This window comes from Pseudorasbora parva, chromosome 16 (genome assembly GCF_024679245.1).
Source record: "Pseudorasbora parva isolate DD20220531a chromosome 16, ASM2467924v1, whole genome shotgun sequence".
NCBI lineage: Eukaryota > Metazoa > Chordata > Actinopteri > Cypriniformes > Gobionidae > Pseudorasbora > Pseudorasbora parva.
The window spans coordinates 8,710,387-8,738,213 of NC_090187.1; the positions used below are offsets into that span (position 1 = coordinate 8,710,387).

General features: G+C 37.3%; 1 protein-coding gene across 2 annotated transcripts in view; it reads left to right on the forward strand.

Moving 5' to 3' along the window:
* The first annotated feature begins 247 nt into the window (after positions 1-247).
* Positions 248-27,827, forward strand: part of cntn5 (contactin 5) — a 427,504-nt gene continuing 399,924 nt past the window's right edge. The window contains exon 1 of one of the 2 annotated variants that reach the window (XM_067419349.1): positions 248-663. The gene's annotated coding sequence lies outside the window, so the exon portion shown is untranslated. Of the gene's footprint in view, positions 664-739; positions 759-27,827 lie in introns of those variants that run through there. The other variant, XM_067419350.1, reaches the window with a different exon arrangement.

Sequence of the window (27,827 nt, forward strand, 5' to 3'; positions counted from 1 at the left end):
CGGTTTAGTGTCAATACCACAGTACTGGTAAGCTTTTTAATTCTGTTTATGATGGAGTTAATTGCGACGGGGTAGCCTATATCAAAGTTATTCTTATATAACTGCGCATCAAAATGTTGAAATCTGGACTATTTCTTTATAAATGTATTCTAAAACATTAAACGGCTGACTGTTTGTCTGCTGTGAGGTATGCGCGCTTGCCGTCTCGCGCAGTTTTTTTCAGGACTAGGCTGAGACGCGCGAGCTGCTTCAAACACTCACTCACTCACTCACAGCTCGAGACTCCTGCACGCGCCGTGCAAGAACTGAGACGCTCCGCCAGTGCGCATCCTCTCTCGCTGTTTCACATCGCTTCAGTCGTAGGGGAGGGAGAGAGGCGTCTGAGGAGGAATCGTAGGTGAGGTTTGGACCACAGCCGGAGAGGTGGACGAGATCGCGCGCCTCGCACACATTTGAAGGATGCGCTGCCGCGCGCAACGGCGCGTCCTGTAGAGATACAGCGAGCTTGCTGGATTGAAGCGTCTGGGTTTCTTTTTCTATCCATGTTTGGCTTTGTTCAAGAAAACCTGTCACTATCTGACACTCCGTGAGCCCACAGCATCACTTTACGGACGGAAGAAGAGGAAGGAGGAGTGAGCTGTTTCTCTTCTCGCAACATCCAGAGTAAGTCGGTCTGATTTCTGCTGAACACGCTGCTTATCATTGCAATTACAGCTGCGCCGAGAGTTTCGTGTGTCCCACCTGAAGCAAGTTGCACGGTAACGAGGCACAGAAACACCCTGCAAGTGCTGGTTTATATCATACTGCATCTCTGTATTGGAACAAATGGTTGTGTCGCTGGCACTTAAACGATCAGAAATGGTGGCATGCCTGCTTTGTGAACATTCATAAATGTTTGGATATTCACCTGGGTTTCCACAGTAATGGATACAATTTGGGGGTAAAAAAGATATTTAAAAAATACCACTGTGATTTCCAGACCTTGAAAAGTCTTTGAAATGAATTAAAAAAAAAAGTAAAAGTCATGCATTTTTAATTACAGAGAACATTTCTTGTTATATCAAGCTCTCAAATACAGAGATTGTAATTACTTGATAATATCATAAAATATACTAAGTCATAGACATCATTGGTCAAAATTTGTGGGGGACAAATGTGTTTGCATGCAACTGTGTCAAAAAACTTTTTAACTGCGGTAGATTCTTTCTTTGCATCAGTTTTGTTGCATTGCAGCTCTCAATGAGTTGACAGTTTTCAGATGAATGATGATGTTCATCTCATTAGTGTTTTGTTCACTCTTGTGTGGGAATAGATAAGCTGTGATTGTTTTGAATAGTTGTCTGATTTATTTTTTCTAATGTGTTTTTAGAAAAGTAAAGTAAGTTTATTGGCAAAACTTTGTCAGGTTTACTGCCCCTCAAGAAGAATGTTGGTCATCACAGAAACAATAGTGCGATTCTGAACATTTTCACTCTATGCTTTCGGCCCTGCAATATCTTTTCTCTCTTCGAAGTTATTCCTCGGACTGAAAATATGTCACGAAAGTGTCCCATGAGCAAACTCTGGAAAGTTTTCAGACTGAACTTTACTTTGATGTAAGCTCTCCGCTTCATGCTGAAACACTTTCCTGCAGTGTTTGCTCTCATGGCTTGCTTTCAAAATGAAGACTTTTCAGTTCGTGGAGCTTTCGTTGAACTGTGTGATATTTTCTGTACTTTTTGATACATGCTTTGTTGGACTTTTTACCTTTGTTCGCTGCTTTTTAGCAGACTTTCTTTAACTGTGAGTTTGGTCTATCAGTACACTTTTGTCAGATAACCTAACCTCTTAATGAGCTGGATTCTGATTCTGAATGACTGAACCAACTACTACACTTAAAGGGTCAGATCAAGTGCTCTAGTACCCAATTGTGCTTAGAACGGATCAAGTTAACTGTGGTTACATAATGCTGATAGTTCTTCACAACAGAAAATGATTTCTGAAAGTAAATTACATGTTTTCGATCCCGATGGCCTCCAGCAGTCATCCGATTTCCCTGGAAAATATTAAGATTCATAAAGATGTGTCTCCCTTGCGCGTTCATTTTTCTTTTGTCTCGCAGTTAAATTAGTGTGTAACACTTTAATGAGGTTGTTTTAGCTTTGCGAGTAAATATGAAATTGGAGCACCCTGCTGTTTTGTGGGTAGCAAGTTGATTAGATTCTCCTTTGTGCACACAGTAGGAACGTAAAAGGCTTCTTGCATTCATTGGGTACTTTGATTTTAGTACCCGGAGAATCCACATCAGGGCCAGCCAAATACTAGAGACTGGAGATCTGAAAAGAGAAATAGCGTCTGCATGCGTTTTCCGACTCTGGTGGTTATTATATTAGAGATGTTATGTTTGCATACCCATGATACAGCTGCTCTTTGCATTAGAAGATATTAATATCCGTTTCTGTCTCCATTCATTGTCTGTTTCATCTTCTAAGCATTGCGGCAGTGTGCAATTAATGAAATTCAATGGCACTGCTGTTCTTCTATTTGTGTTTTGTCCAGTAAGTTTTATTATAGGATATGAATCAAATATTAGCAAGGCTCATTATTTTTGAAAGCATTCTCTAGATTTTTTACACAAGAACTGCATTTTCTTTGAACATTCTATCTATCTATCTATCTATCTATCTATCTATCTATCTATCTATCTATCTATCTATCTATCTATCTATCTATCTATCTATCTATCTATCTATCTATCTATCTATCTATCTATCTATCATCTATCTATCTATCTATCTATCTATCTATCTATCTATCTATCTATCTATCTATCATGGCAAAATGTTAATATAGTTCTCTATGGGACATCTATAAATGATACTAAGAAAATTGCATTTAAATACAATAATAATGTAAAAACCAAAACATGTACAATTTTAGTAATATCACATGACAGATCCCATCAGATGACAGATGACATATTACATGTTATCTTACTTAGTGAGTTTATTTTAGACAAAAAATGCACGCAAATATCATATGTATATTTTGGTCATTGTTAATGCATATAGAGAGCAACAAATCTGTGTTATGCATAAATGAGTCCTAAAAGTCATTTTAGGGCATACATATTGTCTATGTAGCTGGCACTATTGTTTCAGATTGATGTTAGTAAGTTTTATTGAAGACTGAGAGAAAACGCATTACCTTTTCCAGATTGTATTGATGATAGTTACGGCAGTGCATCCTAAAATGGGGTCAAGGTATGAAAGGAAAAATTTGAGGATCAAGAATGATAGAAGCATTGAGGGTAATGGCAGACATTGAGAATCTAAGTCATAGATTGTTATGGAAGTCAGGCATTTGGGTACATTATCCTATGCCAGTTTGGAAAATGTGATCATACAACAACCAAAGGTCAGATGCCATTTCCTATTGGCCTCACTACACTGACAAGCAGGAATGCTCCAGAAATATGACTAAACAGTTCAAAACCGGGTTATGTGTGGAAAGTGTGGAGCATGCTGAAAAAGAAGAATCTTGTTGATTTTCACTTGTGCTACAATGATTTGGAATTCCAAGAAAGAAAATAAAAAGCGCCGATGGGAGTGAACAGTTCTGTGCGTGATCTACTGATGAAATGAATGAACGCAGCCAGATCATTTCCATAATGACCAATGCAACCTACCCATTAGCATCTGGTTTAGCAAGTGCCTGTTTTCGGATGGTAAATAATGGTGCAGACGCCAGTAAATTGACGAGCGCAAACCTTTGAAAATCACCTTGCATGATTTATTTAAAAACTCTCCTCACATTAATTTTGCGACTGAAAGGGAAACTCCTACAAATGCATATGCAATAAGGTCAGCTGCAAAAAAATAATCCCATCCACGCCTTTTCAGCTCTAATTTATCACTGGGTGCCTTTAGTAAATCCTGACAGTAGTTTTTTAATGGCAAAATAGGTGCAAGCTGTTAGTAAATCTGGGCCTGTGACATGGTTTCACTACTTTCCAGGCAGAATAGTTTTTTGATATTGTGAATTAAATATAGTGGCAAAAAATTAAATGGAATGTTAATAATGCTTTATAATGTTTACTGTTTCAAATAGTGAAAATGCATTTGAATGTGTGTGAAGTTTCAGACAATTTGATTAAATGACGGCACTAAAAAATGTCAGGTGTAGAAATCTAATTTAAGAAAATTATTTTAGTCTTAAAGGGTTTGTTCACCCAAAAATGAAGTTTATGTCATTAATGACCCTAATGTCGGTCCACACCCGTAAGACCTCCATTCATCTTCAGAGCACAGTTTAAGATATTTTATATTTAGTCCAAGAGCGTATCCAAGTGTATGTGCACCAGTGGCGATTTCTTTAAGACTGCACGGGAAGCTCGGCTTCCCTTATAATGTCACAAAATTAATGGTCAAATATGTACTATTATATTAACATTGTATTGACTAAAAATGCGTTAGAAAACGTTCATCTCAAAGACGAGTTCGTTCAGAATCAGTTACATATAGCAAGTCGGCTGACTCGATTTCCTTCTCATACATTCCCGCAGCGTCACAGCGCATTTCCCTATTGAAGCCCAGCGTCCATTGACTTCAATGGGGCAGCTTTGAACGTTTTTTTTCCGCGCTTCGAAACTAGACGGTCATTGGATAAACGATTATGTCCCGCCCACGGACGCTCAGCGTCTCTGGGAGTGAATGGGGAGTGGGCTGGCCCGGACGCTGAGCTTCTGCGTGTTGATTGGAGGGTCTGCATCTCCTTTTGACTGACAGCGATTCTGTACTATAAGGAATCACTGAAGCTATTCGCGCTCAGTCCCATCGCGGATTTCTCAAGTTCAGTCGAAATAAAAACTTCTGCAACCTATTTCTTTGATATTTGCTTGGCGAAATTGTTTGATTTTCATCATACATTTCACACAATTATACACCACATTCCTTGTTTCAGTTTTACAGAGTTTAATATTTTTTTTTAGATCGTTCATTCATTCACAGGGTAAAAGACCATTTTCTTGAAAAGGAACGTAGGGCAGAATTTACTTTTAAATAAATAAGACAATTGGCCAAAAATGAGCTTCCCCTCTCTGACAGACCAGTAGCCGCCACTGATGTGCACTATACTGTCCATGTCCAGAAATGTAATAAAAAGATCATCAAAGTAGTCCATATGTGATATCAGTGGGTTAATTAGAATCTCTTGAAGCATCGAAAATACATTTTGCTCCAAAAATAACAAAAAACACGACTTTATTCAGCATTGTCTTATCTTCCGAACTTGTTTTCAATCCTCATAGATTCAAACGGTTATGAATCAGTGGATTGATTCATGATTCGGATCGCGTGTCAAACTGCCAAAATGCTGAAATCACGTGACATTGGTGACCCGTATATCAAGATTTTGTAAGTATATTGGGTAATTGTGTGTTTTATTGTGATGACAGTGAAACATGCCAAATTGTGCTATTTTCCGGATTTATTTTGTAGGTGCTTCAGATACAATATGTGATGTATGTCTCTATGCACTAGAGGGCGCTCTAGCGCACCCCTTGTATGTTGTATCAATGCATGAAGAAGCTTGAGTTCCTCAGTAAAGAATACAAGCGTTATCATGGCACTTGTCTCAGTGTGTTATTAATGTTATATGAAGAGATAAGAATATAACATATTGGCGACGAGGACTACCTATGTCGGACTCATGATCTAATGCGACAGGGGACAAAGGGCTACGGCCGATCTGACGAAAGCAGAGACCTTGTGGAGCAACAACCGACAAAATGGCTGGGTTTATCGGTCATATGGATCTTATCACAATACAAACACAATAGTATTTTGAGTTTCTATTTATTAAACCAATTTCCTTCTTTGTATTAACTCAAATTCAAAAGTTTAAGGCAACCAGGTTACTTACTTTTTTAAGTTAAACCTACTTTTTACTTTTGTGTAGATGTAATTTTACCCGTGTTGTTTACTAAACATCTGTTTGGGACAGTCAAAATTACATATGACACCAAATTATTTATAGTAGCAATAGTGTAGGGGTAAGGCACATTGCAGGAAGTTTTGAGGCAAATCGACCTGAGGTTCGAATCCGCCCTTTGCCGAACTCAGTCTATTCACTTTGCCCATCACATATCAGAAAGGCATTTATTTTCGATAAAAAAAAATAAAAAAAAAATAAGCAAATATCCGAAAAACGTATGCTCAGTAATAAAGTGTTTTTTGGTTATGGGTCGGTGAACAGACATGCGCTAAATTAGAAATGGTAAAAGTGAGTGGGTCCAATAAAAAATGGGTGGGTCCAACCCACACATAATGGTTTGAACGCCCATGTCTTTACTACCTTTCTGGGGCTTGAAAGTGTTAATTGGATACCTGTCTACGAGGGGTCAGAGGGCAGTCGGATTTCATTCGAGCTCTGAAGATGAACGAAGGACTTATGGTTTATTGGAGTAATTAATGACAGAATTTTTATTTTTGGGTGAACTAACACTTTAATAATCATGACAGGCCTAGTAAGAAGCAAGAACATATATTAAGTACATGTTAAAGTACATGAGAGTTTCAGCCTCAAAAAAAGATACACACCTATATACCAGGGTCAAATGCTCACATTTTCGAGAATAAACAGAAAACCAGACAAACATGGAGTAATGTGCTATGGTGTTACAAATACCCCGGTGAGGCCGCATGCGGTGTTCTCCGCAGCCCCTGTGCATGACCCGTTTGAGTAGTTACTTAGCAACGCCTCAGACACTCTCCAACTGGGTCAGACCTTCATTCAGGAGACTTAACATCGCAGACACATACTTGCTCACATGACCTGTTCATGTGGAGTCTTCAAAAACTTTATGTCAGGGTTTCTGTATATATTTTTTTTTCAATATTCAGTTAAAAGTGAAAAACAGAAACTTTGAAGATGTGAACTGTGCCATAATGACACACTGAAAAGCATTGAAGATGTGATGTGTGGCGTAATGTCACAAACCCGTTTTTATAAGCATGGAAAATAATAATCAAATGGAAATGCATTACCTCGTTGAAGAATGCTATTTTGAAGAAGCTGCGTTTGTGGATCAATATTTCTATCTTTTCCTAAATGCAATATTTTACACTTCTTAAAACGTTGCTTACCTTTGAAATTGGCTTCCACTGGATGCATCTCCCACAGAAAGAATAAATGTATAAGGCATATTTCATCTCAAAACCAATTAAAAAGGAAATAAATTGTATAGAACAATTAATGCTAATATATATTTTAAAAATGATCTCAACACAAGAGATAATTTAGACAGTATTTATATTCGTATTTTAAGTCATACATTAATTTATATTCGCATTTTAAGTCATACATTAATTTCAGCACAACAAATGCAGTACCAAAAGTTATACTTGTTAAAATTGTACTGTAATATTTGCAAATTTACATTTTACATTTCTCTATTATAAGTTATGAGGATGATATTTTACAGCTTAATTGTTATAGGGATGTGACGGTGAGGAAATTTTCCCACCAGTTAATCGACACGTGACAACACCGGTAATACAGGTATCACCGACGGGAATTTTTAAATCACTAATGCTAAACCTAATTCATAATGCATAAGGCATTCATAATGGTGCGGAGCTGTGCAAGTGTTTTCAATGAATTCCTATGAAGGAAAAGCTTCCATAAGAATAAACTGGCTTTGTGCATATAATACACCATAAAGTGCTTATCATGTGCACATGAAAAAATAATTTTGCCTTATACATTCCATGACATTGCACACTCATATTATTGATATGCCTTTTCATGTGATGAGGCTCAAAAAAGCACCAGTGGACACACACTTTAGATGGCAGTGTGGCCATAAATGAATGCACGCTGTCCGGCCGTGCTCATTTTCCTTTCGATTTTGGACTGACTATTGCAGCAAGCCTGCATTGTTACATATAGTTACTACATTAATAACTATACATTATGCATAATTACATGAAAAACAGCCTATATATGACCTCCTTTCGCCTTTGCTGCTTTAATTCTACGTGGCATTGATTCAACAAGGTGCTGAAAGCATTCTTTAGAAATGTTGGCCCATATTGATAGGATAGCATCTTGCAGTTGATGGAGATTTGTGGGATGCACATCCAGAGCTGGAAGGTGAGCTCTGCATAATAATGATGCTATTGGGTTGAGATCTGGTGACTGTGGGGTCCATTGTCATGTTCAAGAAACCAATTTGAAATTATTAGAGCATTGTGACATGGTGCATTATCCCGTGTCAATCCCAGTAACTTAGCAGATTGTGAAATACTCAGACCGGCCCGTCTGGCACCAACAACCATGCCACGCTCAAAATTGCTTAAATCACCTTTCTTTACCATTCTGACATTCAGTTTGGAGTTCAGGAGATTGTCTTGACCAGGACCACACCCCTAAATGCATTGAAGCAACTGCCATGTGATTGGATGATTAGATAATTGCATTAATGAGAAATTGAACACTGTTCAACAGCGACAACCGCAGCTAAAGTTGCAGCAGGAGGCTTGCCTCCTCTGTCTCCATCAACTTAAAACACCCTAATGTGTTTAGTGGGGGGTAATATAGAATAAATGGGGATCATATCCTAGAGTCATAGCCTAGAAATCTATATGCACCCTAGCGGCAGCAAATCTTATTTGCAGCCAGGGCATGTAGCAACTCTCCTTTGGCTTGCAAGCTGGAAAAACCAAACTCTTGTCAGGCCAATCACATCATGTATAGAGTCGATGGGCGGGCTTAACATAATGAGAGCAGAGTTGTGACGGTTCCACTTGCAACTTGTGAACAGAAGCTGGCGAATGACGGTCTTTCAAACTGGCTTTGGAAAGACTTGGAGTTAAGCTTTTCTTTGAGAAAAGAACAAAGATATGGCACCAAAGTATTTTTTTTTTAAAAGGAATATGTGTATGGAGTTTTGCCAACAGGATATGGCAAAAGTTTAATCTAAACTAGCTCTTTTAACTACATTACCTTCTTCATTGCTCTAGTTGGTTGTAGCGCTATCCTATTGCGTGCAGATGGACTTTGAAAGACGACCGTTTATCCCACCTCTCGGATTGAGCCCTGTCAACGGTGTGTTCCCAGACCCAACAGCTTGATGTGGGTCTGGCTTGTCAGGGTAAGTCACGTGAGAGGAGGCAATGCCTCCATCATGCTATGATTTGAAATGATTGCTTTGTGCGATAAGTCCTCCTTTTGTTTTCTTTTGATTGGTCTGAATGAAGACAATGATGGTGTTAGTGGGAAGACTAATTAAAAATAAATATCAGTATCACTGCTTTATCATGTCAAAATCAACCTTGAAATGGCCTGAAATGACTGTGAGGGTTTTAGTGAGCAATCAGCTTGGGAAAATTAAAGATACTTCTTTGTGCCCGTGTGTGTACAAGCTTGATGACAGATGATGATCAAACAATACATTGACTATTAAAAAGAAAAGCTCAACATTACAAATAATTTAATATATAATTTAAATTGTTATTTCTTTTAGTTATTATTGTGGAATAAATGCAACAACAAAAAAAAGCGGAAATGGCGCCGACGACTGTGTTCCCTCATAATAAAAGTTATGTGTTGCATTCAATCGTCAAACGCCCTTGCTCAGCTTCCTCAACACTCGGTCCTACTCTGTTTCATACTACATTAATGTTAATAATCGCACCAATGAACTACCTGATTTCTACCTGTCTTGTCCTGTCGTCCTGTCCCGAGTATTTTCCACCGACTGTGAAGTGAAGTCACATGTACCAAGATTCTTAGCTCAAACTTAGCGTCATCAAGCTACGCCTTTGTTTTCAATAGACAACCTCTAGCGGATGGAACAAATACATAGTTCACCTTTAAGTGTAACATGGACACAAATTTACATTTAAAATGTAAATGAAATATGAGGCCTTTGCCTCCTCATCTTAAAACATCACCACTGATATACATACATGTATATAATAAATAAAGAACTACACAACAGTTCAAAACTACTGCTTTTTATTTATTTTTTATATTTCATTATTTTAGGATTCTTTTATGAATAGTAAGAACATGAAAGTCTTTACTGACACTTTTGATCAATGTGATGCCTATTTGAAAATGTTAAAAAAAAACACACACAAAAAAAAAAAAAAAAAAAAAAAAAAATTGACGACCCAAATCTTTTGAACACTAAGAAATTGTCAGATTTCTTCTGAAACATGAGCTACTCAATATTAATTTCTTGTTTATTTATTGAACTGCTTCATAAAATAAATAGCAGATTTGCAATCAAGCTGTTGTACTGAATATCAGCATGACAGTGATTACAGTACCACAGCACCCTTCTCATCTGAGTTTGCTTAATGGAAATGTGTTTGCTAGCAATTGTTAGGAGTAAAGAGGAGAAATAGAGAGTTTGACCAATTTTTTATTTATTTATTTTTAATCCGAGCCTTCTTAAAGGAGTGGTTGATTGCCAATTAGCGGTTGGTTCTGATTACCTCACGCAGGCAGGCAATGAAACTATTCAGCCTTTTATGTTCAAACTGGAGTCGGACAATGATGGAGAGACTCAAGAAGTTGCAATGCAATAAGATGTTCCTGAATGTTTAGTTGATGAATTTATGTAGCTGTGGTGGAGTTAACTATCTTAGAGTCATTGATTTGCAAATTATGTCTTGTTAATCTCACACACTTTTTGTTTGTTCCCGGTTGCAGGTTTTATGTAAAAATCAGGATTAGAAATGTCACTAACCCAGGAGGAAGCTTGGGTAGTCCCTTCCAGCTGTTTGTTGTAGTCCTTAAAGTGATTTCTTTAAAATAAAAGATCTCCCTTTGCTTTGAACTTTGAGCGTTGTCACTTAGCGGATGCTGTTTATGCTCAAACAGCAACATTACACACTAACTAAAGTTTAAAAAGTGAAATCATAAGGCTGATGCAGATAGACTGCAGATTAAAAAAAAAAAAACATGTTTTAACTGTGAAATATCTGTAAGGGGAAAAAAAAGACTTCCCCTTTGGCATATATTGCAATAAGAAATACAGCTCATTGCCTAAGTTCAATCTCTGTTTGACACATAAGCACACACACACACACAACACACAGACACACACACTGGATGCATGCTCCTCTAATTGACTGTGCTAAAGCACTATATGCTTTTTTGCACTATTAAACATAAGGTCAGATTCGTCCATCTCATCTGAGGTTCAGAGCCACTACAGAACACCATGCACTTTGATGTAAATGACTCTAAAATGTTATTCGAGTAATTTTACTCTGTATCTCTTTGAGGGTTTTTAGAGAGGCTGCATGGCTAGATTAGTATGAGAAAATGTGTCTTTCCACCTTAACTCTGTCTTTGTAGTTTTTAGGTTGAGTGGTGCACATAGACGGCACATATTAAAAAGTGGTATAGGGGCTGTGATGATGGTGTGTGTGTGTGTGTGTGTGTGTGTGTGTGTGTGTGTGTGTGTGTGTGTGTGTGTGTGTGTGTGTGTGTGTGTGTGTGTCCATAAGGAAAACAGCTTAGAAATCATACTACATGAAGTGTTTTGAAAATGTAAAAATACTAAATGATATGTGTGATGGGTAGGTTTTGGGGTAGTGTAAGGGGATAGCATATACAGTTTGTACTATATATATATAATGAAATAAATGAAAAATATGTTATATCAGTTGTGTAATACAGTATAGTGACGTCTGAAAGTGATGTCCAGAGGAGATATTTGTTTTTACAAATTTGATAAACAATGCTCAGGTAAGCCATGGCATTTAAATGATGCCCGATTGGCACTAAGGGGCCTAAAGTGTTCCAAGAAAACATCCCCCACACCATTACACCACCACCACCACCCTGAACAGTGGTAACAAGGCATGATGGATCCATGTTCTCATTCTGTTTACGCCAAATTCTGACTCTACCATCTGAATGTCTCAACAGAAATCGAGACTCATCAGACCAGGCAACATTTTTCCAGTCTTCAACTGTCCAATTTTGGTGAGCTCTTGCAAATTATAGCCTCTTATTTCTATTTATAGTGGAGATGAGTGGTACCTGGTGGGGTCTTCTGCTGTTGTAGCCCATCTGCCTCAAGGTTGTGCGTGTTGTGGCGTCACAAATGCTTTGCTGCATACCTCAGTTGTTATTAGGGGTTATTTCAGTCAAAGTTGCTCTTCTATCAGCTTGAATCAGTCAGCCCATTCTCCTCTGATCTTTAGCATCAACAAAGCATTTTCACCCACAGGACTGCCGCATACTGGATGCTTTTCCCTTTTCACACCATTCTTTGTAAACCCTAGAAATGGTTGTGCGTTATGAACATTATTATGAATAAAATGCTCAACATGATTTAAACTATTTCAAGTTTTAACAATATTCAAGTGCTCTAGTTAAATTTATGATACATTTTATTTGGGGATTTTGTAAGTAAGTATATAGATCAGCTTGATGATATCATGATTATTCATTGGTTGTGTGAAACACAAGTGATTCTGGATCTAATCTGCCTTAATAGAGTGTTTTAGTTTTAATAATCTACAATTGTCAGTGGATGTATATTATCAAAAGTGGGGATTAAAAATATTAAAAAAGACTAAATCAAGAGGCGGATAGTCTCTCATTTTAATACCCACTAACAAAATGAAAACTCCGTTCATCAGTCAGACACACTCCTGTATGAGAACCATCCCTGCCGTGAGCTATTTTAAAAAGTGGCCAAAACCAAATCGACCATGACAAAGAGTAGTAAAGACATGTTCCCACATGAATGATGCCTGTGGTGATAGTCTATACAGAGGGCTATACTATATTTAAAAAGTAATTTTGAAGTATCCCAATTGGCAAAGTCTATTAAAGTAATTTATTCAACGTAATATCAGCTTACTGTATATGCTTTAAAATTCACACAGCTGTTTAATTTAGATTTGAATTTTCATCACAGTATGACATGGTCTGATGTCTCTATCTTAACATCTCAGGGGTTTTAACCCATTCTTACATAAAAGTAATGGTTTTGTATAACAGTAAAATAGAAAACAATTTATGTGTGGTCGTGTGTGAGTCAGAGCTTTGTCAAAAGCATTTTGATATAAATTTGGTAATATCAAATATGATAAAGTTGGTTACCCAGCAGCTTTTCATCGATCAGTTGTGTATGCGGGTTCTTTCTCTGTGAATAATGCTTGTGCCTTGCGGTGATGCAGCTGTGCGTGACAAGCGGTCATATGCACTTCTCTGTCAAAATGCCCATCTTGGTAAGCTTTTTCTTTGGTGAATATAAACAGATGAAACAAAAGATTTGTATGTCCAATGCATTACCTGATAGTTTGCATTACCTTGATAGTTTTTTAACTCTGTATAGACTTGGTTGGCGTTGTGTAATAGCTGCTTGGCGTGGAGGCAGAGGCGGAATCGGCGTGAGGGAAAACAGTCCATTCCCCCACACTGGAAATGCATGGCGTAAACCTAGTATAGCCTTTTTAGAATAGGCCACTTGACAAAAGCAAGATAAATAGAAAAACTATGCCGTATTGGGTCAGATTGTCCATACAGTACAGTACAGTACAGGCCAGGTGTGTCAGTTTATCATCTAAATGCATGCTGCTCCCCCAAATAACACACAACATGCCTGCTTCATTAATCATCCAGTCTTTCGAATGAGACATTTATTCAGTGTTTCTAAATGTAATGGATTTAATGTATGCATTACATGCATTTAACGTTTTAAAATCATCATAAAACGTGTCTTGTGCTATGAAATGTTTTTCTGAATATGCCTTGTACATTGCAAAGTGCGTTCTTTCATATATTGGTTTTGGCTAGAATAAAAACATAGAATGTGGCAAGGCTGCTCCAAGCGGGACTCAAACCCCGGTCCGCAAGCATGAGAGTCGGACGTTCTAACAAGGAGGCTGCAAACTCTAGCGTCAGTCACTAGAGCATCTCTTGAAGAGGAGTGAGGTTTACTCGCACAGCAACTGGCCTCTTTTACCCTATGTAAACCTCACTCCCATCCGGGTCACGGCACCAATGTAACCCCTCCTGTTCGAATCGCCCACTCCAAGCGGGACACAGACTTTAGCCGCCTTGTTAGAGTGTCTGACTCTAATGCCGGCGGACCCGGGTTAACAGAGGCCAGATAGTAGTTGCTGTGCGAGTAAACCTTATTCCTCTGACTTTAAGAGGTGCTCTAGAGATTTTGACGAGAAAATGTCATTCAAGTGTTGCACATGTAATGTGACTATATCAGCATCTATTGAAGCACAAACATGAGCCAAGGCTTTCCCATATTGAAATCAAGAAGACTTTTGGAATGTTTTGTACATTAATAACCTCACATACTATGCTAGCTTGCATAAAAACTGCTTAAAAGTTGCTTATTTACACAGCTCAACAAATCCTTTTACAAAAATATATATTTTTAATCTTTACAATAATACCAGCATCATGCAGTGCATGTTTAATTGTAATGGAAGAATTGGACAGGCTTGAATTGATGAACGGCTCTGTCTGTTTATTCGGCAGTATAAAACTTCAGATTGGTTTTGTTATTTTATTTTTATACTTATTAGAGGGGCAGAATACAACACAGCAACTTTACGGCTTTGCACCTGGCAAAATCAATCGTAATAATTACAAAAAGTAATGATAAAGCATCTAAGAAGGTCTGCACGCATTCATTCGGATGGCTTGTTTCTCCCCATGGCATAAATGGAAATTATATTTTTGTGGTTGTTCCCAGCCGAACAAGTCTATTACATCAATAATATTAACGTTACTAGTAAGAAAAAGCTGCTAACTGCTATTAATGTATTTATTTGCTCTGTTTACTTTTGGCTCTGAAAAAAAAAAACAAAAACAAAAAAAATCAACATGTCACATGATTTATTAATTACTTTGCTAATTTGATGTGACTGAATTCTAATTAAAAAGCAAAATTAAAATATTAATATTATAATCAAATTTTTAAATATATGGTATTTTTAAATATATTATAATTAAAATAGTTTAAAATATAATAACTATATTATTATTAGTAGTAAATTATAATCAATCATTTATTTGATAATTAAATCATTTATATATACTGTTTTTTCATGTAGCTTATCTAATTTTTTTCAATAATATTATAGTTTTGGCTGTGGTATCAAGGGTGATATTAGGAATTCAAATGGTCCATTTAAAAAAAATATGTTTTACAGTTGCCTTAGTTTAACTGTCAACAGTAAAATATTATGACAGTAGGCCTTCTCTGTACATGGGATATACTGTTACCATTATATAATTAATCATATACCATAACATAAGCTACCGCTCACCCTACCTAAAGGTTATTGACATGAACCAGCGGTCCAGGGATCAGGGTTAATTGAAAGTGACAGATGCACTGTAAGGCTTGAAGTAACTGTGTCAACACACAGAGGGTAAACCAGCAGCGTTTTTCTGAGAAAAGATAATAGGACCTAGAGGGTTTTCACTGACTTAGATATGCAACTAATAAAATTAAAATGGACAAGAATGTCCGCAGGATCTCTCGCAGAAGGAGCCTTAAGTAAAGAACTTACAATTAATGTTACAGGCAGTTGCTTATGCTTCTGTTTATAATCCCCACAGTAGTTGTGTATTTTGATTCTGAAAATAATTTAATATGCTTATGCATTTGAGTAATTGTCTACGTGATATATCATTTATTGTTTTTATATTCATAACTTTACAGTAGTGCTGATAATGTATTCCAGTATGTACAGCATGAGAGAACTGAGAGTCTTATAGTTATGAGTGTCTGCAAATTGCAGTCCAAGTAGAATAAAGGGACAGTTCACGCAAAACAAAAATCACCTTTTAATGTACTCACCATCAGGCTATCTAAGGGTGCTTTTACACCTGCCTCATTTAGTTCGATTGAATTGTACCAGAGTTCGTTTCCATCTTTGGTGCGGTTGTTTGGTCAGGCATGAAAGCAGCAATTGCACCACCAAGTCCACACCAAAAGCGGACCCAACAAGCGGACCGAGACCTCCTTGAAGAGGTGGTCTCGGTACGATTTCACATGAACTCTGGAGTGGTTCTTTTGGGGTGAGAACGTGATCCGACCTCGAACAGAACCAACTGCCAAAGTACTGATCATTTTTGGACTAAACCAGCTGCCGTAGTCAGCTGCGCTGAAATTATGCTCATGACATTACCTGATAGATCTTTTTTAGAAGATGAGCATGTCAGAGTTAAGAATAAGTAATGCACACATCCGCTTGAAGCGACGAGCGATGCACGCTCGCCGTCTGCAGTGCATTAGAATGTTGTTTTCAAGTCGCATCCGCGCTTCATTATAGAAATGTATTGTTTGCAATCTGTGGCAAATACACACAATGTAGTAGATTATGGCCAGGGACAAAACTAGCCTGCACAGTCGTCTCTCCATAGTTGTGTAGTTTGCTGACTTTTCCTCTTCTTTTGGAATTTTCCCACACGTAAATTATGACAAATTGAAAAGCAGTTTAGGAAATATGCCATGGCCAATTGATAGATGTGAATGTTGTCAGGTTTAGACCAAAGCAATCCTTTTGGGTGTGAAAAGGAACCCCAAAAGCTGAAAAATGCAACAATGTATAATTATTTGCCCTAGGTTCGGACCAAATAAACCGAACTAGAGATGTGAAAGATGTAGGTATCCTCACTAGAACAGTTAAGAAGATTTTTAGCTCAAACCGTTGTCCTTGGTGATTAATGCAATTCAATGGCTACCATCACTTTGAGAGTCAAAACAAAACAATATTATTACCCGTGGATGTGAACGCACTAAGGACCGTTTGCTGAGGCTGTGGATTACAGGTAATAATCTTCAGTTTCTTGCACGGACCGATGGTTTTGCTTTATAAGACCTCAGTATATTGCCGGGAGCTACGGTTATTAATTTGTTGTGCCTGTATATGTTCTTTACTCTCAAAGTGATGGTAACCATTGACTTGCATTATATGAATCACCAAAGAACACAGTTAGCGAAAACTTTATTATAAAGAATTATAGCTCCATTAACACTTATTTATAAGTAAGTATTACTGTTCTATATGTCATGGTACAGTAAACAAGTGTCTCTGGAATTATTTTATATTTGATCATTTATAAATAAGTGTATAATGGATTATGAGCAAATGCATTGAAAAGCTGATGAAGTGAATAACAGTGATTATCTCTGCATCACGGTCCTTGTTAGTGGGTGGGATTTTTTAGGCAGCAAGTGAACATTTTGTTCTCAAAGTTGATGTGTTGGAAGCAGGAAAAATAAGTTTGACATGGGCCAAATTGTGATGGCTAGACCAGTTGTTTTAAAACCTTTCCTGGAGGCACCTCAACCCTGAAATGTTTTTGGCTCCCTCATCTATCACACCTGATTCGACTTATCAGCTCACTAGTAGAGACTGCAAGAGCTAAATTGGGTGTGTCTGATAAGGAAGACTAACAAAATGTGCAGGGCTAGGGTGCCTCCAGGACAGGTTCGAAAACTACTGGGCTAGATGACTGGGTCAGAGCATCTCCAAAACTGCAGCTCTCATGGGGTGTTCCCGTTCTGCGCTGTCAGTATCTATCAAAAGTGGTCTAAGGAAGGAACAGTGCTAAACCGGCAAAATGGTCACAGTCATGGGCACCCAAGGCTCATTGATGCATGTGGGGAGCGAAGGCTCAAATTGCCCAAGAAGTTAATGCTGATTCTGATAGAAAGGTGTCAGAATACACAGTGCATTGCAGTTTGTGGTGTATGGAGCTACATAGCCACAGACCAGTCAGACCAGACCAGTGTGCCCGTGAGTACCAGGAACCACAGAACACTGGAAGAAGGTGGCCTGGTCTGATGAATCACATTTTCTTTTACATCATGTGGATGGTCAGGTGCGTGTGCGTTGCTTACCTGGGGAACACATGGCACCATGATACACTATAAGAAGAAGACAAGCCGGCCGAGGCAGTGTAATGCCTTGGTCAATGTTCTGCTAGGAAACCCTGGGTCCTGCCATCCATGTGGATGTTACTTTGACACATACTACCACCTACCTAAGCATTGTTGCAGACCATGTACACCCTTTCATGGAAACGGTATTCCCTGGTAGCGGTGGTTGGTGTCCCCTGCCACAAAGTAAAAATGGTTCAGGACTGGTTTGAGGAGCACAACAAAAGTCTGAGTTGTTGAATTGGCCTCCAACTCCAACCTTGTGCTGAACATACAAGTCTCATCCATGGAGGCCCCTACCTTGCAACTTACAGGACTTAAAAGATCTGCTGCTAACATATTGGGGCCAGATACCACGGCGCACCTTCAGGGGTCTAGAAGAGTAGAGCTTTTTGGCAGTAAAAGGGGGACCAACACAACATTAGAAACATATTAGGGTCATAATGCATGATCGGTGTATAAGTAATAATAAAAATAATGTAAATGTAACTATAACTGTTCTTATAATGCAGTATAGGTCTCATTAAGTCTTATTTATAGACTAGTAATACTTTACATAAGTATAAATGGGGCTATAATTAATTTAGGGCTTAACTATAGTGGCCAGTAACTATAATTTGGGCTTCACAGAAAGTGTTACTATAAAAATGAATATATCTTGGATGGCCTGAGTGAACAATCTCTTTAAGTTTGTCATTATTGTAATAGAGTTTGGTCAATCTGAATACTTAGCAGACTTGATTTTTATTTTTTTTCCTGGAAAATCTCATATTTGAGTGCATAATGTGTTACGAGTGTACTCCTATAAGTAAACTTAATAATTAAAATGTATAGTCTTTCTGCTCTTGGAAAATGGAACAAAAATATTGATGACTCATCTTGGATGTATAAAAATGCTTGGCCACTGAAACATTCTGCAGAATGAGAGAATTATACATCCCACCTGGCCCTGATCTGGAGCATCAACAGTCGACAGACAGTTGCTCGGAGATACAAAATCCCAAACAAATAATTAGACAGCCTGTCATTCAGACACGTCAACGCTTTTCTGATAATGACCACGGGCCTCTTCACCAGAACTGTCACTTTCATTTCTTGACACAAATCTGTATGACCTTATTTGCAAAAATAAATACGAGTTTATTCCCCCATCTGATTCTGGCAGGTCTGCATGCCCTGGTGAAGGTTCATATGAGAAATTGCCCACATCTGAACTCTGAATCTTTTATTTAAAAAAAAAAATCAGTATCACAAAAAGGACTAAAATCATCTTTGTCTTACAGTTACATGAGGTATTTTATTGTTTCCTTTGAGCAATGTGTGTGGTGTTTGTGTAAGGGTTATTAACCTACATGTGCTGTGTGCCAGTATTTGTGGACATCTTGACCTTGCCGAGATGCTGCAAGTGTGTTTATTCTTGTACAAAAGCTTTTCAGGGTTTTTTTGTTTCCTTTTATGCGGTTTGTGCTTTTTGAAGATTATAAGAATGATAAGTATGACTTCTCAAAGCTTGACTGAGATTCAGGGCCATTTTGCATATTTTGCAGGTCAGGTGCTCTGAAAAAAGGACACCCCTCTTATCATTATTTATCAAAAGTAAAGTTACATACTTGATCAACTTTCATCACACTATTTTACACTATACACTCTGTATTTTTGGTAAATAGGCTATTCAGCCAGTTAAATGAAATCAGTATCAACAAAATCTGCCTTACATTTATTGAAATACATTTAAACTGCAATTATAACCGCCTAAATACTGTTGTGAGATTGATGTTATAAATAAAAAATCGTTCATCTTCGGAACACAGTTTAAGATATTTTATAGTTAGTCCGAGAGCTTCCTCCATTGTACGGTATACTGTCCCTTTCCAGAAAGGGAATACAAACATCAAAGTAGTCCATATGTGACATCAGTTAGTTAATTAGAATCTCTTGAAGCATCGAAAATACATTTTGGTCCAAAAATAACAAAAACGATGACTTTATTCAGCATTGTCTTCTCTTCCGTGCTTGTTTTCAATCAGCAAACAAAGATTCGAACAGTTGTGAATCAGCGTTGGGATCGCCAATGTCACGTGATTTCAGCAGTTTGACACGCAATCCGAGTCATGAATCAATATGCCAAATCATAACCGCTCGAATCTTTGTTTGCGGATTGAAAACAAAAACGGTACCCCGAATCCAGTCCATATATAGCCTATATCATATTTTTTAAAGGCTGATGATAGTTAAACTACAAAAATAGCACCTACCACATTAAAGCCTAAACACAAATAACAAGAGTAATTGCATCTAAATTTACTACACAAACTTGTTTATTGAGAATTTGCTAAAGTGTTTGTTTTCCAGTAGATGGCAGCAATCTTCCACTAAACTATGCACATTCATGTTTACACCATTAATTAAACTGAGAAATGTAGATATTTAATGTGCATTTTACAAAATGTTTGGCTATTTTAAATAAACCTGTGTATAAATATCATTACTAATTTCGACAAATACATTTAAAAATGCCACATATCCCCTTAAAATTCCAGAAATGTTGAGTACAAAATTAGGGATATTAAAAAAGTGAAATGTGTTTATAAAAAACTGTTTAGATTTTATTTATTTATTTTTAAATCACGCAGATTTTTTTTTCCACATCTGGAATTAATTAGTGAACATTCTTATTTTACTACCATGCAATAAAAAAACTGTTCGTTCATTACATCACTTTATCTTAGTATATCCCTTTCCTTTATCCCTTATCTTCCCTGCATCAGAGGACTTCAGTCTTTTTGACACTATGAATTCGGCCATCCAACATAATCAGGCAACTTTCTCTGTCTGGCATGAGCGACCCAGCACACTAAAAAATGAAAGCAATCCTGTCTACATTAGATGCACGAGAGGCGACGCGAAACAGCAAATTTGCAACGTTTAACTGATTGCGTGTTCTCTATCTGACGCACTAGAGCACTGGCTGGGCGGGGGAGATGAGTTGGGTGACTTGTACTTTTTATATATTTCGAGTTAATATGAATAATATCGTACAAGCCAGAAAAAATCACTAATTTTGGCACCTCTATAGATGAGTGGCACTTCTAGCATTTGCCAATTCCGCCTATGCCGCGGGCCGGCCCTGATCACATTTTGCAACCGTGGTGATATTTGTGAAAATAGCCAGAGTGATATTGCTTAACAATATTATTTTATAAACACAAAATACAAGAACTCACACTAGGACCATTTATATCCACTGCTTTGAAACATTTTGCATTGTAAATGCGCTATATATAAAGTTGACCATTTATATCTTGAATTTTGGGGGCGTTTGTATTGTTGTTAAGCTTAATGGAGGGCTATTGCCTAAGTGAGGCTTGTTGTGTTGTTTTTAGTGGTTTAAATTCACAGCGGTGACAAACAGTGCTCAAGTTTATGTCTCACAATTCTGAGGGGAAAAAGTGTTTAAATTTTGTTATTCTTTGGCAGAAACAAGCTTCCATTTAAATGAGACATTTAGCGATAAGGCCCATTGTGTCTCAATTAGAGTCAAAAACTGTTCTTTTTTTCATAAAAAGCATCTATAATCTTCCACAGAGATTTAACAAAGATCACCAAAATACTGTATGAATAGAGTCAACAGATATAATTAAGTGTTCTGAACCAGAAGTAAGCACACAGAGCTCCCCGAGAGCACATTTTATATGATTATTTACGCTTTTTATTTTATTTTATGCTTTAAAGTATAGAACAAAGAGGATTTTTCCAGACTTGCTTGGAATGTAGGCTAACTTTTAAACAAACATCTGAACTGCAAGCCCTAAGTGTAAGAGGCACTTTAAAATCTAAACTAACCTCACCAACCATTCACTTGGGAAACTGCATTGAAAAGTCGCTCCATCTTCTGTCGCTAACAGTTATTTCTGGGCAGAAGATGCCACGAAAGGAGAGGTGAACCTGGTTGCATGCCCAGAGTGCCGTTCACTCTCTGACCTAATGATATTTGGCTCGGACTGGTACATTTGCAATCTCAGAGTTTCCTGACTTCAGCATATCTTGACTTATTGTATAGAAAATCCCATAGAGGATGGTGTTTTGGCCTTGTTAGTTCATGCACATTTCCAGGGTTTGACATTGCAACCAAATGTAGGTACATTTCAGCAGTTTTTTTTTTTTTTTTTTTTTTTTGCAGAATAGATACACGATAGCACTTTCTCATCTCTCATCTTTCTGACAGGGAGATGACACACAAACCAGCCTCCCCTAACTCACTCATTTGATTGGATCTGGATGAATATTGTTAGTCTTACAGGGCTTGAACTTTGGCGTGGGATAATTTAACTCATTACTCTGTAAAGTCGTTATTTTTGTTTGTTTTTGCGCACAATAAGGCATATTGTCGCTTCACAACATTAAGGTTGAACCACTGGAGTCAAATGGACTATTTTGACTATAATTTTATACCTTTTTGTGCCTTGAAAGTGTTCATTTTATTACTGTCTATGGAGATGTCAGAAAGCCCTCGGATTTTATCAAATGTGGCTGGTATGGCTATATGTCAAAAGTGTGGCCAGTAAAAATACAGAGTGACTAGTAACTTTGGACATCCACTAGCCTAGATTTGTATATCAGAATTTAAAATATTTAATATTTTTTCCAGTTCCAATGATTTCTTGCATTATGTATCATATATTTATGATAATAAATATGTGGTGCCAGTATAATATGTGCAAAGTCTTACATAAAATTAAATAAAAATGAAAGCTTTTCACATCACATTTTACTAATTTTATTTGTTAAGAATTGGTTGCATTGTGAAAAGTGGGTGTCACATAGGGCCAGATTTACTAACAGCTTGCTCCAGTGCAAACCCTCTTTTGGCGTTAAAAAAACTACAGTCAGGATTTACTAAAGACACGCAGTGATTCATTAGCGCTAAAAAAAGGACTATTTTTGCGACTGACCTTATTGCATATGTATTTGTTGGAGTTTCCCTTTCAGGTGTAACATTTTTGGAAGGAGAGTATTTAAATGAATCACGGAAGATGATTTATAAAGGTTTGAACTTGTCAATTATCTGGTGTTTGACATTATTTAATGCCCCAAATAAAGCCTGTCTTAAAACAGACGCTAACTGGTAGATTGCATTGGTCATTATAGAAATGGTCCAGCTGCGTCATTCTGGTCATTTATTTGCTTTAGATCACCTGCTGGACTCTCCACCCACCTCCACTCATTTATGGAATTGACATTGTAGTGGAGCTGCGGTATCGAGGCCCCGCCCACACTCCTGCAGAATCAGTGTGTACAGTTTACTGCAGAACAACTCACTATGTCAATGTGAAATAAACAGTTATAGAAATGTATAAATGAAAGTTAAAGCAGGGGTTCCCAAACTTTTTCATTCCAGGACCCACCTAGACAAGTAATCAATCTAGTAGTCACTGAGGCACAAACTGACTTTTTTTCAGGATTTTCAGAAAGAGATTGGTGCTTTATCCTCCCAAAAATCCTGAAAAAGGTGCCTCATTTTCTCTCAGCATGATGAAATCTATCTAAAATGACAGAAACTATCTTTGGAAAAAAATGTAGTTGAAGTTTAACTTGATTGTTAGGTTTGTTTCACATTCCATTTGAATACAGAGAGGGCGGGTTTATGACTTATACTTGGACCAACCTCCTGAGGCGATCAAAATCTTGTGGCTTCACTTTTCAGGACATGTCTGACATACTACGATGAAAGCAGGTGGCTTAAGGGGAAGATTAAACGGATTCAGAATCAGATCATTATTCAAACATGATCTCAAAGCATCTGATTGGCTTCAGCAGTCTAACCACTGCAGTTAGATGACGTAACTACACCATTATTATGACAAAAAAAGAAAAAAAAGGCTTGTTCGACTTGAAGTGGCGCAGCACAGACCATGGTCACAATAATTTAGTGATTGGAATTTATTAACAGTAAAAAGTGGTTGGCTATGTGAAGTGATTCTCTGAATCAGAAGTCATCAACCTCCATGTAGCGGTCTTTGGGTTGAATGGGAACAGCTTTTACAAGGTGCATTGAAAGTAGTAGAAAAAAGAGTCATAAAGACTTTTTTGCATGTGGAGTAACAGATGAATTGTGCATGATGAAGGCAAATAGGGTACATTTGAACCTAGAATGAGAACCATACCATACATACTGTACATTTCTACTATTACATTCAATGCAAAGAATTCACAATTCTCAGGTCTGTACTGCATTTTGAGCAAATGTGCCTCACCCAACATGATTGATTCACCCAATTTCCCCCTTTCCGTGATGGCATTCAGGTTACCATGTTCCCATTACGCATATCATTCACAAATAGCCTCAGGCAGTCGCCTGTGCAGAGTTACGATGCCAGGACAAACACATAGAAAAGATATTCACAAGATACTTCAGATTCAGTTGTATCACTCTTCACTGGAGCAATGTCACGAAGGATAGGAAGATTCGGATAGATTCCAAACAAGACACTCAATCAGACCTTAGAAAAGATGGATAAAAGCTCACTAATGAATCAAGATCTAGATTCCATCCATTTTGACTGGAATGGGTCAGTCTTGCACTCCAGATGGGAAAACAAATACTCTCAGATTTCATATTATGTCCTGCCTGCTTGGTGGCACCTTAAAGCAACTAGTAATAACACAGAGGTTTAGCTATTTGACTGTTGGCCCAAGTAATTTAGTTTGCATAAAATATTAAAAGCACATTTGCAAAGTGCGATATGAACGTGTCTCCCTTGTTTTGCATTTAAAGTGAAACTCTTCAACCTCAACAGATGCAGACCTAATTGAAGCCCTTTGTTTACTGAGGCCTTGAAGTCTAATCAGTTTTAATTATTCTTAACTGGTCATACTGGGAGATGTCAGCATGGGGTATGTTACAGCACAGAGGCAGTCATCTGTTCCATCATAAACAGTTCAGCTTTACACCACAGCCCTGTTTTAAAGGAAAGCACAAAAAAGCTTTGTGCGAACACCTGGAATGGGAGCAAATTTTGGATTCCAGATAAAACTGAGATTAGGTGTAGATTTAGGAGAGTGAGCTGACGAGAAGTGTCTGGAGGGCGGAGAGATAAGAAAGCTTAGAGACACTTTCAATGAGAGACTAAAGAGATTGCTATCGTAGGAACGAATGTATCACTAGTGGATAGGAAACTCTAGCGGTAGGCCTACTGTTTTTCTTCAACAATATTGATAGGGCAGGAATCCTTTGGAGAATGGGATTGGGAAAGGTCCACAAACCAGGACACAAACTCTAGTCACCCCAAAGTATTGTTGTGCCACATGTGCTTTCCATAAGGCTATGGCTTAATAACTTGATGTAACTTTTGCCAAAATCCAGTTGCGCTATATGGGATTCTGTCATATATACTTGAAATTGTCGTTGTGCACATTTGGAAAAAAAAAAACATGTGACAAACAAACTCACATTAAAGGATTAGTTTACCCCAAAATGAGAATTAGCCCATGATTTACTCACTCTCGAGTCATCTTAGGTGTGTATGACATTCTTCTTTCAGACTAATAAAAGTTGAGTTATATTAAAAAAGTCCTGACTAATCCAAGCTTAAAATGGCAGGGTTGTTCTGTTTTTGAAGTCCATAAAAGTGCATCTGTCCATCAAATAACATGCTCCACGCGGCTCCTGAAGGTTAATAAATGCCTTTGGAAGAATTGATGTGTTTGTGTAAAAAAATATCTATATTTAAAACTTTATTAAGTAAAGTTTCAGCTGACTGCCTTCCATATTATGGAAAAGGTGTTGAAAGTGCCAGTTCAAAGACTTATGCTACCGGGTATGCTTGTCCAATGCCATGTACACATCTTGAACTCGAAAAGGCACTTTCAACACTTTTCCACAGATGGCGATTGGCCAGAAATTTAACTCAGAAAGTTTTCAATTTTAAATTTTTTCTTACACAAACGCAACGATTTGCTTCAGAACGCCTTTATTAACTTCCCGGAACTATGTGGAGCATGTTAATTGATGGACAGATTTTTTTAAATAAGAACTCAACTTTTCTTCGTCTGAAAGAAGAATGTCATGTACACCTAAGATGAAATCATGGGCTACTTTTCATTTTTGAGTGAACTATCACTTTAATGTTTTTTTGTTGTTGTTACTATTTTATTTGCTATTGCTTCAATGCAGTGGCATGTTTGTTCAAGTTAGTCAGATATTAACAGATTTTGTGCAATACAATGTATTATATATATATATGATATGATAACTCACAAGTTGTGCACATTTGCAGCTTACAGAACTTCCATACCAAAGCGAGTACACATAATAAGTAATCCACCAAATTGTGTAGTGATTTGACAGTTATACCCGCTACAGTTTAATTTTTTTTCATTTGGCAGCTTGGCAGGTGTTCACTTTAATCCCTGGTCACATGCATGCATAATAATTGTTTTTGCTCAGATCAAATTGATTATGAAAACACTATATTTGCCACCCCCACCCCGCCATTTCACACTGACTGAGAAAAACTGAAATCAGATGTATTTTTTTTTATGCAAGACACTATTTAACAGTCAAATTTGCCTTACTTAAGCATATGTAGATAGATAACAAAAACAACAACAACAAAAACAACAATTCAAATGTGTACACATTTCCCCAACCTCATCTTTCTAAAAAGGTTAATCCATTCCTGAGTCAGTTCTTTTTAAAACAATAATTCAGCAATAAATGTGGTTACACTTTATTTATACTTGTATACTTATATATTTATATATATGAATTAACTACATGTACTTACTATAGAGATATGGTTAGGGTTTGGTTTAGGTTCAGTTACTTACTATTATGCATAATTTACTGTTGTTACTATAGTAAGTACATGTAGTAATGTGTAACCTCAAAATAAAGTTTTACCAGCAATTATTTTGCATAATAACTCATAAGATTTAAAAATCTTGTAGTAATATATGTGTTATGAATATGTATGCTGTGATATTGAGGTGGGATAGGGGTAAAGTTAGGACCAGGTGGTATTATGGGTATGGTTAGGTATAAGGGAAGTGTCAACAGTGTAATTATATATGTAATTACAGAAATTAATTATTGATGTAATCACATGTATTTTTTTTAAACTATAAGTACAATGTAATAGCATATACAGTTTTGGAAAAAAATGAAGTGACCTCTTAACATTAAGGCATCAATGTTGTCGTCTCTTTTTTTTCAGAGCTGTATGTATACAATAACTGCATTGTATCAAATTATTAATTTAAATGTTAGTTCATAGTAGTGAAAGGCACCGATTATAAAGTAGGACCGATAATATTCTAATATGCTAATGACGTGTAGTTGCTAATGTAGACTAATGAAATAAAACGTTGCCCTTTTGCTTTTATTGGTATAATTCGGCAAAAAATATTAACTAGTTAATTTAGTGAAAACAGTAGAAAATGATTTTTTGAATTTTTTTTTATCTACTTGAAAAAGTAATTTCAGATCAAATACACACCCTGCAATATGCAATAAATAACATCAAAGCTGAAAAATGGAGCGGCTTGATCTCGTGCCTCAAATCTAATTTTATCCCATGTTCTCTCCAAACACGATTGCTCACTTCAACTCTTTGTGTAAGGTAAGTGTGATTTTTGGATGGGGACACCGGTGCTGTGCTGTCATATGCATGCAGTGCCAGCGATGATAATGGTGCCGGTGAACCCTCAGGCTGGGAAAGGGCTCTGCTACTTTCTCTCACTCTCTTTTGATTCTATGTGACAGAGGAGCGACCTTATCTGGACAGGCTGCGTTAAAGAGTCTCTCACTTTGATGTGTTATTTTTGAACGGTCTAACAAGCGCGTGGCAGGTGCGGATCTGAGAGCTGGAGGGACAGTAATGAGAGGCTCTCTGGTACT